Source organism: Acomys minous (genome assembly GCF_964271855.1).
Source record: "Acomys minous genome assembly, chromosome: 13".
NCBI classification, from domain to species: domain Eukaryota; kingdom Metazoa; phylum Chordata; class Mammalia; order Rodentia; family Muridae; genus Acomys; species Acomys minous.
Window position 1 is genome coordinate 63,958,001 of NC_140495.1, and position 17,419 is coordinate 63,975,419.

The following is a 17,419-nucleotide window of genomic DNA, read 5'->3' on the forward strand; positions in this document are numbered from 1 at the left end:
AAATTGCTCAGGCCAGTGGACATAACCTGTGTTCCACATCTCAGGAGACATTTTTACAATGCCACGTGAGCAGAAAACAGCTGGTTGTTTGTAAGAGGAAACTTTCTGAATGTAGAAATTTTAACCTGCCATTGCAAACTATGAAATGCATACATTTGAAGGTTTTTAATTAAAAGACATTTTTATATAATACATTGTTGGTCATATTCTTTCCTCTCCCCCATCTGCAAGCAGAATTCATTTTTTATTAAAGAGAATTACATGCATATTTAACATTTTCTAGCTCTCATCAGGAAGGGAAAGAGTTTGTCAATCAAGTGATCAGTCTGAGAAATCCACTGAGCACCTCAGAAATATCTAGCTCTGTGAAAACTTACAGGAGGTGTGGACTTAAAAGTCAATTGCTCTGCCTTTCCATGTCTTTAGCTTGTGACAGAAATCAGACAGTAGAAGACTTCAAATCCTGGTTGAATTGGGTCAGTCTTAGGATGCAGGAAAGAGGCCTCCATTTTTCCTCTGAGTAACTGTGTCTCTTTGAAAGCAGAGCATCATTTGAGCCTGTTCCTAACTATGACAAAATCTTCACACAAGCTGGTATGCTTATCTACTCTGCTTTGCAGAGAAGGCATAAACGAAAGGAAAGATTACAGTCCTGGGCCTGTGGGAACTGATTTCCCAATGAGTGGAACACCTACCCAGTGCCAAGTCCTGCGTGCTGGGTCAAAATGCAGACTCTTTCTACAGCAAGTCCTTGTAGCCATTTGTCCAACCATTGTCTTCATACATTTACTAATGCATAAGTCTATGCGTATCTGGTCTGTTAAATGCATCCCAAAGAATTTACTGGAGTTGTAAAATTATTGTTCTTAAATCTCCTAATAGGATATTTCCATGTACCCAAAGTAGGAATTTGTAAATATAGAGTATGTAAGACATGAAAAATATTCTATATACACCTTTTTTCTTAAGGAAGTAATCATGAGGGGATTCTTATTTCAAACCACATGTGGAACTCTTGCTAATTTGAACAGAAAATAAATGGGTCTAGACAGCTAGTTCATGGAGAGACAAAGCCTGAGATGCGTTGGTAATCATACATAGTGACAATCGTCCACAGTGAATGTCAATGTTTAAACCAGTTCAAAATACTCTCAAAATATAAACATATAAATAATGGGTAAATTTGCCTTTATCATTTGTTGCCCTAAGAAAAAAATTTCTGTCAAACCATAACATATCACACTGCTGGGAAAAAAAGGACTTGACTATGAAGAAATTATGTTTATACCCTATATATACATGCAAAGTGAAACTGAATCCGTGTAAATCAACAAAATTTGGTGACTTTAAGTGGATTCTTCAAGTTTATATGATTTGAATTGAGGCCAGAATGTAGCAGGGCCAGGAATGTGGTTGCAATCTGTTTCTTAGTTGAAAAATTCCCCAGAGAGGTCAAGTGTCTTAGTCAAGGGCACAGGGAAGTCAAGGACAGAAACCACCTCTACTGTTTACTGTTAAGAAAAGATGACCTCATAGGACAACAGCATTCTTTTTCAAGAAAGCTGGCTTCTGGAACAGTTGTCTGAGGGTCTATGGATGGGCTTGGCTGTTTGGATGGCTTGCTTGTCTCATCCAAGGTTCTACATGGGTTTGGGGTGAGGGAGTAGTTGTTTTTGCATTGCTGTATCTGTGGGGGACATATTTTCTTGTCCAGGTGGCTATGTCCTACCACCTATGTTCTAACCAGACACACAGCGTATGTCAGCAACATGTGGCCTGGTTGAAGCCAAGTCCACCAGTAAATGCCAAGAGGTTCACGTGACAAAATGGTGTCAGCCCAAGTGCTCAGGGAAGGGAGGCATTAGTGGTAGTAGACTCACCCCATGCTCAGACTGCAATCTTAGATGTCTTGTCGTTTGCCTGGTAACAAAGCCTCATACCTCAGCCTGGGGGACGATTTCATCGCATGAAGAAAAGAGATATTAACAACTTGGATCTACACAGAATCATTTTCTATGAAAGTCTGAATACTCCATATCATAGTTAACTTTAAGGTTTCCTCATCATTCTCGGGGCTTTATGAAAAAGAGGGACAGGTGGCTCTGACAACCCTCACTAAAAGCATCAGCTCTCCCACACTATGATAGCACAGACCATGCCCACAGCGCTGGCCACCACATCATGCTCACAGACCACGCCCACGGCGCTGGCCACATCATGCTCACAGACCACACCCACAGCACTAGCCACCACATCATGCTCACAGACCACACCCACAGAACTGGCCACCACATCACACTCAATTCAACTTCAGTTGTATATTCTACATGAGTCCAGCTAAATAAGTCAGAGGTCAGCTCATGGTGAAATGACAATAAAGTATTGTTAGAATACAGGTGTGCCCATTAATTTACATGTTGCCCGAGGCTGTTTTCAGGCTAGAGTGACAGAACTGGGCACCTCAAGCCTGTGACAGAGACATTGGTGTCCTACAAAAGGACCTTTTATAAAGAAACACTTGCTGACCCTGACTTAGGCTATAAGAGCACAGTTCCTTTTTTTTTTTTTCCCAAGGCAGGGTTTCTCTGTGTAGCTTTGGCTGTCCTGGACTCGCTTTGTAGACCAGTCTGGCCTCGAACTCACAGTGACCCTGAGTGCTGGGATTAAAGGCGTGCACCACCAAGTATTTTGTAAATCCTTTTGGAATCTCTCGCAGGCCCCTGGATGATATCCAGTACACTGGAGAATAAAAGAATCAACTATCAGACCTAAAGGGGACCTTGGATAGCAATTCCTTTATTTTAGAGATGAAGACACACAAACTAGCAGCTTCACCAACAAAATGGCAGGAAGCAAAGCTCCTTCCTCACAAAAAGAAGCTTCCTGAGCACCACCATTTGTTAAATAAATATTTGTTAAATATACATGATGCAGAGATACACATGCAAAGGCACACTGGCAATACCAATTGTTGTGCTAAGGATATGTGCTGAGCACTATGCAGATGTAGGCTCTCAAGTCTTAGACCTCAAATCTCAAGAGAAAAGTATATACTCTAGGAGAGTAAAGTTTAATTGTTAGCTGGACACAACCTAGCATTACCTGGGAAGAAAATCTTAATGAAAGATTGTCTACAATGGGTTAGCCTATAGGGGACTGTCTCAATTAAGCTAGTTGACGTGGGACAGCTCAGCCCACTATGGGAGGCACCATTCCCTAGGCAGAGTGTCCTGAATTGTGTCAGTGGAGAGAATTTGAGCTGAGCACAAGGAAGTGAGTAAGCACATATGCTTGTGACTGTGGATGTGATATGACTAGCTTGTTTGGAGCTTCAGCTTTGATCTCCCCACAATGATGGGCCGCGGCCTGGAACTGGGAGCTGAAGCAAAGCCCCTTTCCTCTTCCAGAGTTGCTTTTAGCCGGTGCATTTTTATCACAGCAACAGAAATCAAAGTTGAACGCTCAAATTCGATTTCTATATTGATCTTATAAAGTATGTGTCTTCGTGTCTATATAAAATGACAAATATAATTATGAAATGATGGTGTGAACACTCCTTTATAAGAAGCAGGCAGCACGAGGAGAGATCTAGCCAATACATGGTGCTGAGGTCACCATTTTAGGGAGTTAGTGTCCTGCTGGCTTGAACCCAAGGGAAGGGACCCAGGAGCAAGCACAGAGGGAAGGACAGTGGCATGAGCAATCTTCATTCTACCTCCTGGGAGCCTTGCTTCCCCGACATCCTAAGCCTTTCATCAAGATGACTCTGCTAAGCACCTCCTTCTCCTCCTCTACTGAACTTTGTACGAACCTTTTCAACCCAAAGCACCTACCAGCTAAGAGCCATTTATCTCTCACTCTGAAATGAAAGGCACCTTACCTTGGGAGCATTAGCCTATATACACCTCATATTGTCCTCTTTGGGGACGCAAGGTACAAGAGGCCTCCAAGGGTAGGCCCATAGTTTTCTCTAGCAGCATTCTTGTGGTAGTGGTGGGGGCGGTTGAGAGGGATGCCAGAAGTTTCTAGGACCATGACAGGGGTAGAGATTCTGAGGTCACTCCCTTATCTGCCCTGGAAGCAGGTCTGTGGGGGAAGAGCTGCCTATGAGTCACACATTGGGAGTTCCAGGCATACAGCTTTTTTGAGCTGCCAGCAAATTCCTTAGCTTTTCTCACCTTCATAAGAATCTTGCCAGCCCAATCAGATCCTTAGAGGTGTGACTCGGTTGATAGTGTGCTTGTCCAACATGCATAAGCATCCCATAAGTTAAGCATGGCCCATGTATGCCTGCAATCCTAGCACTCAGCAAATAAAGGCAAGAGGATCCAGAGTTCAAGGTCATTCTTAGTTATACTGAAAGGTTGATGCCAACCTGGGATACCTTGTCTCACAATAACAACAAACAAACAACAATAAAAGCCATGAAGGAGGACCCTGAGGAAGGTCACGTGACTCCTGACATGGCTATACTCTTCCTGAGTCGTCTCCCCACGGAAAAACCTGACTGATTTCTTTGAGACCACCATCAACAGACTGGTGACTCCTTTAGTTTCTGAGGCAAATGCCAAAGACATTGTGGCTCCCACCTGTTATGTTCTGATACATATGTCTCGAGACTGCCCCTCCCCCTTTGCCTGTGGTGTTCTCAGGCCCTTTGCTCACTGATAGCATTAGGAAGCATTGGTGTGCTGCATCTGGGGCAGAGGAGCCTTTGGCTGCATCACAAACAAGGTATCTATCTCCATGACAACCACCCAAATTGGACTCTTAAGAGACAGTAACTGGGACAAGGGTCTTCCTTCCTCTCATTCCAGGTAACAGGCTCTCTGTCAGGCGCTGCTCCCTGCACATTTCCCCCTCCTCCACCCTTTGGTGCTATTTCTGTAGTTGAATTCTTGCTTCTTTCTCCCTGATCACCAACTAAGGCCCATAGAGTCTAACACAGGGGAAACCAACCACACCAAACACAGGTGACAGGACCATGACACTATAGGAACATCCCTAAGCAGACTGTAGAAGCCCCTTCAGGTGCCCCAGGACCAGGTGAACCATGACCAGATAATTCAGCACTTCTCTCTCTCTTCTAAAATAGCAATTTTAATAAATAAGCAGATCTGAATCATAACTCAAGGTTGCAATTACTCAGAGGTGCCTTGTGATTTGCTAGGGCCTCGACACCTGCGTTTCCCTCTAACTCAAATGTTGACACTTTATCTCGAAGGGGACAGTATTGGGGGTAGGGGTTTGGTGAGGTAGTTAGGTCAGGAGAGAGCCATTAGTGATTGTCCATTCTATTAATTGAGAACACAACCCAGAGACACTGTTTATGAACCAGAAAGCATCCTCTCACCAGACACCTCATCTGCCAATGCCTTTACCTTGGACTTCCAACTTCCCGCCTCCCCCCACCCCCGCTTAACCCAATACTAAGCCATACAGTTGTGTTGTTTATACGCTATGTAGTCCATAATCTGTGTTAGGACCCTTATTTATAACTCCATCTGCCTTCCCAACATCCTCTGTGCAGAGTTCTTACTTCTTAGAGAACGCAGCCTGGTATGCCTCCGAGCCTTTATCTACACAACTCCTTCATCTGCCTAGAATGTTCTATTTATCCTCTTCCCACCTCTCATCGCCTTGTCTCCTTTACCAACTCATCCTGTGCCTCATCTGCCCACCCTGCCCCCGCCCCCACCTTTGCCAATGTGCAGTCCTCCCTTGCTTCTTCCCACCTTCCTCATGCGCCCTCCCATGGGGGATGCACTTATTCAGCCATAGCTCCGAGAAATCCAAACCCATAGCCCGGTTCTTGATTCCAGCTTTCGAGCACTCTTTTGAAGGTTTATACATAATTTCTCTGACCGTGCTTGAGAGGGAAGTTTTGAAATCACATTATTTTCACAACCAACAACTCTCGTCCTCATAGTTCCCATTTTACTGGGAATTCATAGTGTTCAAAATAAAAAGAAGCCTTAAAGCCCAGTGGTTTGATCTCCACTCAGTGCACTGACATCACCACAGACCATAATGTCAAACATACCAGTGATAGCCCTGTTCCCAAATGAGAAATAAACTCACCATGTTACCACAAGGCGTTGGTGCTCCTCACAAGGTACACAGGCTTCTCCCAGGCACTCTCCTACACTCTCCCAAAGCACCCTCTGTCATTAAAATCTACATGGATATGGAAAGACTTCTAATAAGATTTCTACAGTGTCCCTCTTGCCCCAAGGCTCTCCTCACTCCCCTGTGGCCATGGTGGGTATGCCCACAGCAGCGATGGCAAAAGGGCAGCTGCTTGTTTCTTCCTTGCATCCACAGAACACACTCCAAATGTCTGTCTGAGCCTGTCTGCTTAGAGCTGGTCACACTAGATGACTTCTAGAGATTAGTGCACATAGGAAACGATGTGCTTTCATGGTTGCTGATCCCACCGCATGAAAGGGAGAGCCACATTTGGTAGAGTGGGACCAGGATCCAGCTCTTCTGTCCCTGAGCTTATTACTCTCTTAATATATCACATAGCCCAGCAGATAAGCCTTTCTAACCACATACTATAGGCACATGCTCCCAGTGACTTCCGTTGTTTACAAGGAAGCACTTCCAAACATGATCCCTTCTTCTTGTTGTTGCTTCTGGTGTATTTCCAACAGCTGTCTTGAAGATCCCATTCCTGGCAGACAGCCCTGTTCAACCTTCGGTCCTGAACTCCTTCTACCGGCCTGCCTAATCCCATTGAGAATCCTGAGTTGTCTCAAGGCTCACTGAGGGGGCTCACTTTCACCCAGATTTGTTTCAAGGTCCCTCAATGAGAAGTCACCCTAGTCCCTCCATCTACATCCCCAACTTGCATCTGGTCACATCCTGTGGTGTGCTTGCATTGCACCCCCCTCACTGTATGCTCCTGGACTGCTGCAACCCCATTTGGTTTGGATATCTCCCTCACTTTCCTTCAGCTTTCAGAGTCTGGCACAGGGTGGTGCTTAATAAACATCTTTGCCAACTGCTTGACCCTTCATCTGAAATTCTCCCAAAGTCCTAACTCCTCAAATTCTTTATCTAGCTAATATCTCCCACTTGCCTGAGTTTTTAGATTTCCTTGTCACTCCCATCTTACTAAGAAAAATCACAAGAGAAGAAGAGCAAATAGAAAAAAAAAAAGGTCAAAGCACTCCTTCCTACCTTCCTTGTGTAGCTGAGGCCAATGTGAGATGATTCACACTAATGTGCGTTTTTGCCTTCGCCTCCTCCAGCCTGTGAAATGCATGCTTCAGCGGGGACCAGATTTCATTTCACCCTGTTCGTCTCCCACGGGCTCATTTGGTCCCTTTCACTCAGGATTCAGCCACTGGTTCTTCATGTTTGATGAACCACAAAGTGACCTCGGGCTAGCTTTGTAGGACATAGCGGCCTGGCCGTCTCCTCAACCTCCCTAAATCTAACTTACAGGGAGAAAGACTGGGGAAGACGACAGGGAGAAAAATCTTCAGAAGGGTCCATGCATGCAAGGCCGAGGCCCTCTGTCCTCACCAGCCTTTACCAGGACTACAACAGTAAGTACAATCCAGACTTATCCTCTGCCAGCGGTGCTGTAGGGAGCTCCTACAGAGCAGGGCACCTTTCTTCTTAAAATGAAGGGCTCATCTCAGTTCTGAGAGCAAATTCTTATTTGTCCTTAAATGATTTCACATCTTGGAACTCAAATCATCTTTCAAGGAAAAAAAAAAGACACTTCTAACTTTCCCAGAGGCTGGCAGAATGTAGAGCAGACATCCCTGGATGGTGAGAGACCTTTTACACACCTACACCTCGGGGAAGCTTGTGTGTGTGTGTGTGTGTGTGTGTGTGTGTGTGTGTGTGTGTTTTCTTCTCGAAGAACCTCTACACCTATTCAGGCTTTGGAAGTCATTGTGAGGGGGTTGGGAAATCAGAAGAGGAGAGCAGGGGACCTCCAGAAACAAAGGGCCTAGACTTTTCCTTCTCATCCAAGAGTCAAAGTCACGGACAATTCTCAGGTGGGCCTGGGATTTCCAAGAGCCCAGAGCCAGGAAAAGGAAGAGAGCTGTGAAATCCCATCCTCATTGGAAGCAGCCGTGTGGAAGCTTTGCTGAATGAGAGAGCACCTAACAGAAAGCATCAACTTCCAGAGTCAATGATGGAGACCTCTACTGCGGTGACACCAGCCACACCCTTTAGACAACAACCTCCGGTGGATGAAACATTAGTCCAGTCAGAGGACCAGAATCTAGGGATAACTACCCTGAGGGCAAGCTAACTTGGTCTATGTCATAGCTCCATCAATGAGACAAGGAAGTGACACTAAACTATAACTTCCGGTATAATTCAAGGGGATGAAGTTTAAGGCTTTATCTTAGCTAGTTATCTTACACAAGGTCTGCAGAGGAGGCCCTAGTTACACACCCAAGTTCATGAACAACAGAGCAAGTCCATAAATTATGTACTGCTGTTATGAGCACTAGTTGGAAGAGAGGAAGGAAGAAAACTACGGCCCAGGGTGTCAAACAACTTGTTATAGCCCACGCAGGTAGAAAACCACAGCTGACGCTCGCTCCGCTTAGCACCTGGCCTCTCTAAAAGAAGAAAGAATAAAAAACTTTCACCCTAACTACTTTGTCTAACTTCATAGACTCTGAGCCAGATATATAGAACCAGTAGGTACCCAAAGACAGAGCACAGGGGTGCAGGGACTCAAACGCTGATGCAACTGCCTCTGTAGACCCCTGGTCACACTGCACCATGCCGTAGCACCTGAGATGGGCACCACTCAACCTTTGACTACCTGGAAAGGAAGCATTGATGGTGCACATAGATGTTGAGTCCTGGGATATTGAGAGTTAGATCATAATGCCTCCCAGAAAACCAGGTGGGCTACCCGCAGGCCTTCTGCCCCCTCCCTCTGTTCTCCTAGGCCCAGTCCTTCAGTCTCATGCTTAGCCCTGCAACAGATCGAAGATGCAGCGTCCCTCCCGCCTGCCCACATCTCCTGTGGATCCCACTGACCATCCCCACTTAACCTTCCTCCTCCTACTTGTCCATGTATCCCAGCCCCCAACACCAGCAGCCATTCCCTGTGAACACACCACTGAGAAGGCCAGAACAGGCAGAACACAGCTTTCACACTTTCCAAAAATCCATAGAGGAAACAGAAACCAAGAAATAAAGTATCTGCCCAACAAAGACGAACCCAGAAATCAACACCTAGACCTTTCCTAAACTCAGATGCCTAGAGGACAGCATAAGAACACAATCAATAACATCCAAGGCAGTATGTCTCCACTAGAGCTCAGCTATCCTATCATAACAGGCCCTGAATATTCCAACATAGATGAAGCACAAGAAAAAGACCTTAAAGCCAACTATATGAAGATGATAGAGAAATGAATAACTCCCTTAAAGAAATTCAGGAAATCATAGCAAACAATTGGAAGATATTAATACATCCCTCAAAGAAAGCAAGATAAAGACAAATAATTGGAGGAAGTGAGTAAGCCCCTTTTTAAAAAAAACCAATAAAGCACAAACAAACAGTTGAAGGAAACAAATGAAATGGTTCAACACCAGAAAATGGAAATAGAAGCAATAAAGAAAATGCCAACTGAGAGAATTCTGGAAATGAAAATTTCAGTCAGGAACTACAGAGGTAAGCTTCACCAACAGAGTACAAGAGATGGAAGAGAGAATCTCAAGCACTGAAGATACAATAGAAGAAATAGATATATCAGTCAAAGAAAATATTAAACCTAAAAAAATTCCTGATATGAAAAATCCAGGAAATCTGAGACACCATTAAAAAGCCAAACATAAAAATAATAGGAATGAATGAAGGAGAGAAATCCCAGATCAAAGACTCAGAAAATATTTTCAACAAAATCATAGAAAAAAATATTTCAGCCTGAAGAAGGAGATGCCTATAAAGGTACAAGAAGCTTATAGAACACCAAACAGATTGGAACAGAAAAGAAAACTCTTTTGCCGCCTTAAAGTCAAAATAATAAACACACACATGTTCAGGTAAACCTGGAGCTACTATGTATTCAAATATTAATTGCTTGTCCCCCAAGATCCTTACTGTCCTATGAGAAAATTCTCATGTATCCAAAATGGTGTTATGTGAACCTTGCCTCCCAAATTATCCCTGATTGGTTAATAAAGTGGCCCACAGCCTGGGCTGAGCAGAAGAGAGGGAGGTGGAACTGAGGTTCCGGGGCTTTGGGGTGAGAGAAGGACCATGAGCAGGAGAGAGGAAGGAGGAGGAGACAAGAGGTCACCATGGGGTAACCAGGAGCATGTGACCCAGAGCATCTTTCTCTGAGGACTGGCCTGATGGAGCAGAAGTAGCCCATATGGAACTTGTGCAAGTATTTGAGATTTTAGATGGGAAGCAGACAAGATAGCTTAGAGAGTTGATATCTGCCCAGCCTAATGTTTTAAGGCTTATTATAAATATAACAAGTCTCTGTGTCTTTTATTTATAAAATAGCAGGTTAAGAAATAACTATCATTGTATTAATAACCAACTATCATTAATATTAATAGAATAATTAATCCCATTTACATATGGTACAATTGTCACTTTAATAATTGTATGAACCAATATTAAGTGTTAATAATCATTTTACATATACAGAACAAAGGCAGAATATTAAAACCTGCAAGGGAAAAATACTAAGTAACATATGAAGACAAACCTATTAAAAGTATACCCAGCTTCTCAATAGGGACTCTAAAAGCCAGAAGGGCCTGGTCAGATGTGTTGTAGACTCTTACAGACCACAGATGCCATCCAGACTATACCCAGCAAAATCTTCAGTCACTATAAATGAATAAAATAATTAATTCTATAAAAGGTCAAATTTAGACAATATCTATCTGCAAACCCAGCCCTACAAAAAGTGCTAGAAGGAAAACTCTAACCTAAGGAAGTTATCTACACACATGAAAACACAGGAAATAATCTCACACTAGCAAAACCAAAAGAGGATACATATACACATTACCATTACCACTACCACCAAGAAAATAATAGGAAGTAACAATCATTGGTCACTGATAACTCTCTATATCAATGGTCTCAATTCCCCAATAAAAAGACACAGACTAACAGGATGGATGCAAAAACAGGATCCATCCTTCTGCTGCACCAAGAAACACACCTCAGCATCAAGGATAAACATTGCCTCAGGGTCAAGGGTTGGGAAAAGATATAGGAAGCAAATTGACCTAAGAAACAAGCTAGCATAGCCATTCTACTATCTAACAGACTTCAAAACAAAATTAACCAAAAGAGATGGGGAAGGACTCTATATACTCATCAAAAGAAAAATCCACCTAAATGCCATTCCAATTAATATCTATGCCCCAAACACAAGAGCACCCACATATGTAAAAGAAACACTGCTACAGTTTAAATCATATATTGACCTTCACACACTCTTAGTGGAAGACCTCAATACCTCACCATCACCAGTGGACAATTCTTCCAGACAAAACCAAAGAGAAAAATACTGGAGCTAACATATATTATAAACCAAATGACCTAACAGATATTTACAGAACATTTCACTCAAACACAAAGGAATAGACCATTGTCTCAGCATCTAATAGGGCTTTCTCCAAAATTGATCACTTACTCAGACTCTAAGTTAAGTCTCAACAGATACAAGAAAAATTAAATAACTCCATGTATCCTATCAGACCACCACCAATTAAAGCTGGATATTAAAAACAATAGAAAGCTTAAAATCTAATGGAAGCTGAGCAATTCTTTACTGAATTAAAGAGTGGGCCAAGACCAAAATAAGAAAGAAAGTAAAGACTTTCAGGAATCCAATGAAAATGAATACGAAACATATCCAAACTTAAGGGGCACAATGAAAGTGGTGCTAAGAGTAAAGTTCACAGCACTAAGTGCCTCCCCCAAAGGTCCTGGTGAGCTCCTATACAAGCAACTTAACAGCACACCTGAAAGTTCTAGAGCAAAATGAAGTAAGCACACCTAAGAGGAGCAGACAGCAGGAAACAATCAAACTGGGGGCTGAAATCAATAAAATAGAAAAAAGGAGAACAATACAAAAAATTAGTGAAACAAAGAATCAGTTCTTTGAGAAAATCAACAGGATAGACAAAGTCTTAACCAAACTAACTAAAAGAGACATAATATCCAAATTAATAAAATCAGAAATAAAGAGGAAGATACAACAACAGACACTGGGGAAATCATAAAGACATACTGTACTCTACCAAAGTAGAAAATCTAAAAGAATGGACAACTTTCTCAATAGGTACTATTTACTAAAGTTAAATCAAGAGCAGATAAACAATTTAAATAGACTTATATCCTATAGTGAAATAGAAACAGTCATTTAAAAAAAGTCTTCCAACCAAAATGGTTTTAATCCAAAATTCCATCATACTTTCAAACAAGAGTTATGCCAATACTCCTTAAATTATTCCACAAAGTAGAAACAGAAGGAACATTTCCAAATTCATTTTATGAGGCCACAGTTACCCTGATAACCGAGCCAGAAAGACTCAACAAAGAGAATTACAGACCAAGTTTTTCATGAACATTGTAGCAAAAATACTCAATAAAATACTTGCAAATAAGCAAATCCAAGAACACAACAAAGAGATTATCCCCCATGATCAAATAGACTTCATCCCAAAGATGCAGAGATAGTTCAACATATGAAAACCAGTAATGTAATCCACCATATAAATAAACTGAAAGAAAAAAATATGAGCATCTCATTAGATGCCAGAAAGGAAAAAGTCAAAGTATCATTATTTGCAGATGATATACTAGTTTACATAAGTGGCCCTAAATTTTCCACCAAGGAACTCTTATAGCTGATAAACACTTTCAGCAAAGTGGCTGAGTGCAAGATTAATTTAGAAAATTCAATAGTCATCCTATATTCAAATGACAAATAGACCGAGAAAGAAATCAGGGAAAAGAGGGCCGGGTGTGGTGGCGCACGCCTTTAATCCCAGCACTCGGGAGGCAGAGGCAGGTGGATCGTTGTGAGTTCAAGGCCAGCCTGGCCTACAAAGGGAGTCCAGGACAGCCAAGGCTACACAAAGAAACCCTGTCTCAAAAATTAAAAAAAAAAAAAGAAGAAGAAGAAAAAAAAGAAATCAGGGAAACATTACTTTTTACAATAGCCTCAAATAATATAAAATATCTTTGGAGAACTCTAACCAAGCAAGTGAAAAACTTGTATGGTAAAAATTTCAAGTCTTTGAAGAAAGAAATTGAAGAAGATATGAGAGGATTAAAAGATCTTCCATGCTCATGGAAAGGCAGGATTAACATAGTAAAAATGGCCATTTTACCAAAAGCAATCTACAGATCAATACAATCTCATTAAAATGTTAACACAATTCTTTACAGATGTAGAAAGAACAATACTCAACTTCATATGGAAAAACAAAGAAATCTAGGGTAGCTAAACCAATCCTGCATAATAAAAGAACTTCTAGAGGTATCACCACTCCTGATTTCACGTTGTGCTACAGTTATATCAATAAAAAAAAAAAACACACAGTGTTGACATAAAAACAAATATGTTGAACAATGGAATCAAATTGAAGACCCAGTTATAAATCTAAATACATATGGACACCTGATTATTTTTATAAAGAAGCCAGAAATACACACTGGAAAAGAGACAGCATTTTCAACAAATGGTGTTGGTCAAACTGAATGTCTGCATGTATAAGAATGCAAATAGATCCATATTTATCACTCTGTGCAAAAAGCAAGTCCAAGTGGATCAAACATAAAACCAGTTACACTGAACCCAATAGGTGATAGTGGGGAAGAGTCCTTAGCACATTGGCACAGGAAACAACTTTCTGAGCAGAACACCAATAGCTCAGGCACTAAGATCAGCAATTAATAAATAAGACTTCATGAAACCAAAAAACTTCTGTAAGACAAAGGACACCATTAACCAGACAAAATGGCAGCCTACAGAATGGAAAAACTCCAACATCTGATAGAGGAGTAATATCCAAATTATATAAAGAATTCAAGAAAATAGGTATTTTAAAAAAAACAAATAATCTAGCTTAAAAATGGGGTACAGATCTAAACAGAAAATTCTCAACAGAGGAATCTCAAATGGCTGAGAAACACTTAAAGACATGCTCAACTCCTTAACTAGCGGGGAAAATGCAAATCAAAGCTACTTTGAGATTCTGTCTCAAAGCAAACAGAATGTTAAAATGTCTAAGAGCAGCAACACAAGAGGCAACACATGCTGGCAAGGATGTGAAACAAGAACACGCCTCCATTGCTGATGGGAGTTCAAACTTGTAAAACCACTATGCAAATCAGTATGGTGGTTCCTCAGAAAACTGGGAGTCAATCTACCTCCAGACCCAGCTATACCGCTCCTGGGCATATACCCAAAGGACGTTCCATCCTGCCACAAGGACATTTGTTCAACCATGTTCATTGTGCCTTTATTAATAATAGCCAGAAACTGGAAACAATCTATTGAGAGGTCCCTCAATGGAAGAATGGGTGAACAAAATGTGGTGGTACATTTACACTATGGAGTATTACTCAGCTGTAATGACATCATGAAGTTTGCAGACAAATGGGTGGAACTAGAAAAAACCATCCTGGGTGATTTAACCCAGACACAGAAGGAAAAATAAGGTATGAATGTGCTTATAAGTGGATATTAGCTGTAAAGTAAATGATAGTCAAGCTACAGTCTATAGACCCAGAGAGGTTGGGTAAAAAGGAAAGTTCTAGGGCAATGCATGGATCTCCCTGTGAAGGGGAAATAAATAGATTGTAAAGGTGGCTGAAGGGCCTGTGGAGACAGAAGCAGTAGGAACCAGGTGAGGAGAGAGATGTGAAGCAGGAGAGAGAGAAAGAAAGAGAGAGAGAGAGAGAGAGAGAGAGAGAGAGAGAGAGAGAGAGAGAGAGAGAGAGAGAGCAGGGAGACACAGCTGCAATGGGGTGGGGGAGGGGGCTTTGGAGGCTGGTATGGAAACTTCCTGGAATTTATCCAGGGGACCCTAAAAATGGAGGATTTAGAGTCTCCACTGGCCATCTCTTGAAGCCAGGCAAGGCTTCCAGTGGGTGGGCTGGTTCACATTCAGTTGAGTTGTTAGCCAAACAGGTCCTATGGAAATCCCCTAACAGCCCAGGGTGATGCTGAGACTGACTTAAAGCCCCCCATGCAGGAGTAGGAATCCATACCCTACACTGCTCGGGTAACCAAGAACCAGAGACTAGACAGCCCAGGGACCTAAGGTAAAGCCCAATGATTCTTAGTGGTATTCTGTTATACTCATTGATCAGTGCCTTATCCAGTGATTAGCAGAGAGCATTCCTCAAGAGAAAAATAAGAGAGAGTAGATGATAAGCCTGGAGTATTAAGAAAGAGAACCAAAGTAGCTAATGAGGTGAAGGGAATGGGGAAATCTGAAAGAGAGGTGAGGAGATGATATAGTTGGTAAAATGCCTACCATGGAAGGTTGAGGATGTGAGTTCAGATCCCCAGGCATCCAAGGCATCCCCAGGCCTGTACAGTGCATATCTGTCATCCCAGTGCTGGTAAGGGCAGAGACATGCAGATCCCTGGTGCTGACTGGAGGAGCTCCAGGTGCACAGATGCGCATATGCACCAACGTACAACACCGATCGTGGGCAAACACACATCCACACAAACATATACCTATAGCACAAGCACACACACATGCGCGCGTGCACACACACACACACACACACACACACACACACACACACACACACGGCTAAGGAGACAATTCAATGAGTAAGGGTGCTTGTTGCACAATTACAAAGACCTGAGATAAAATCCCCAGAACTCAAGTAAAGAGACAGGAGTAATTTGTCTTGTATCTGTAACCCCAGCACTATGTCTGAGAATTGGAGACAATAGAACCATTCCATTCCTGTTTTCAAGACAAAAAGGACACCTGATATCCTGATCTTGCCCCCAAATACATGTCCAACACACACACACACACACACACACACACACACACACACACACACACACACACACCTCATGAAATAGTTTATGCTTGAGCAAGCTGCCCAGAGGGACGGAGCAGTCTGAGCACTGCAGCAGCTGCTGATGGTTATGCAGGGGAACACCATGAGGCTCTGTCCTGCCTGTTCTGGAAAGCAGATGACCACGCTCATGACTTGACTCATGATGTCCTGCTCCACTGTGAGAGGTTTTGGGGTCACCAGTAAAGAGAACAACTAGTCCTTCCCATCAGACAATCAGAGGTATTGTTTTTCTCTCACCACACCCACATGGTGTCGACTATTTGACTAGCCACATCCATGCATGGACTGTTCTAGAGTTCTGTGGAGAGACTTCCTAACCAGCCTGTCAGCGACTGTTAACTGAGTTGAGCTTTCTACCCACAACCCTCCTGACCACAGCACCCCAGTAGGCATTCAGGTTGATGACACACACTCTTTGAGCTGTAGTAGAGGTTTCCTGCTCTGCGCCCACCCCTGGCTGTCCATAAGGCCTGCACACTGGAGTTGCTCTAGACTTGGCCAGTGGGGACTGATGTCACCACCTGGGGAATGGCCTAGCACAAAAGCTTTTAACTCCCCCTAAATGACTTGCTCATGCCTCCAAGTTTTAAGATCCATAGTTTCTGCAGATACCCCTAGTCTCAAGAAGTCACTGTCAGGGACTTACCCACCATGGTCCCTTCCCTTTGATAACTTGCTGTATCTGGGACCTAGGGTGGGGCTAAGGGTGGAGGGAGATCCTGATCTAGCCTGCTCAGAATGTCCTGTGTTTGTTCTCTCAAATTGCTTTCTGTTTTGCTTTCACTCCCTCGATCTTTATTCTTTCCTTCCCCAAACCATACTCGCCGCCTTCTCTAACCTGGTACCCTCCCTTGATGGTCAAAGTCCAAGCTGCAGATGATCTCATCCATTCTCAAAATATCCCTGCAAGTGACGAGGCAGCCAGGCCTTGGCTCACCAGGGGAGATCAGGGAGACACAGATCCAAGGAGGCTTTCCCTGACCAACAAGAAGATGGAAGGCAAGGCATTGGTAACCATCCTCAGCTTACAAAGCGCTTTTACCTGTATTATGCCCCTATGGAATTTCTACAGGAAGTTGGTGGTGAGTGCATTGGCCTAACCAGAGCACCATACAATCCTGGTCACAGGCTATTCTCTCAGGCCAAAGCACAGGAAACAGTTCCCTTTACTCTCCAGGTGTCTTGGTTTGGATAATAGATTGCTGCTGTTATTGTGATCATCACTGTTATCCATTACAAACGTGTCTGGCTAAAGGAGAGGCTACCGAAGAATATGGGAGTTGCGTGGTTTGTCCAGAGTCATCCAGCTCAGAGAGGCAGAGAGATGCGTTGGGT

At 42.9% G+C, this 17,419-nt stretch overlaps 1 protein-coding gene across 3 annotated transcripts in view; it reads right to left on the reverse strand.

Annotated features, from left to right (window-relative positions):
- The window catches only part of CLIC5 (chloride intracellular channel 5), a 177,606-nt gene that overhangs the window by 77,849 nt on the left and 82,338 nt on the right, over nucleotides 1-17,419 (reverse strand). The window lies entirely within an intron of this gene.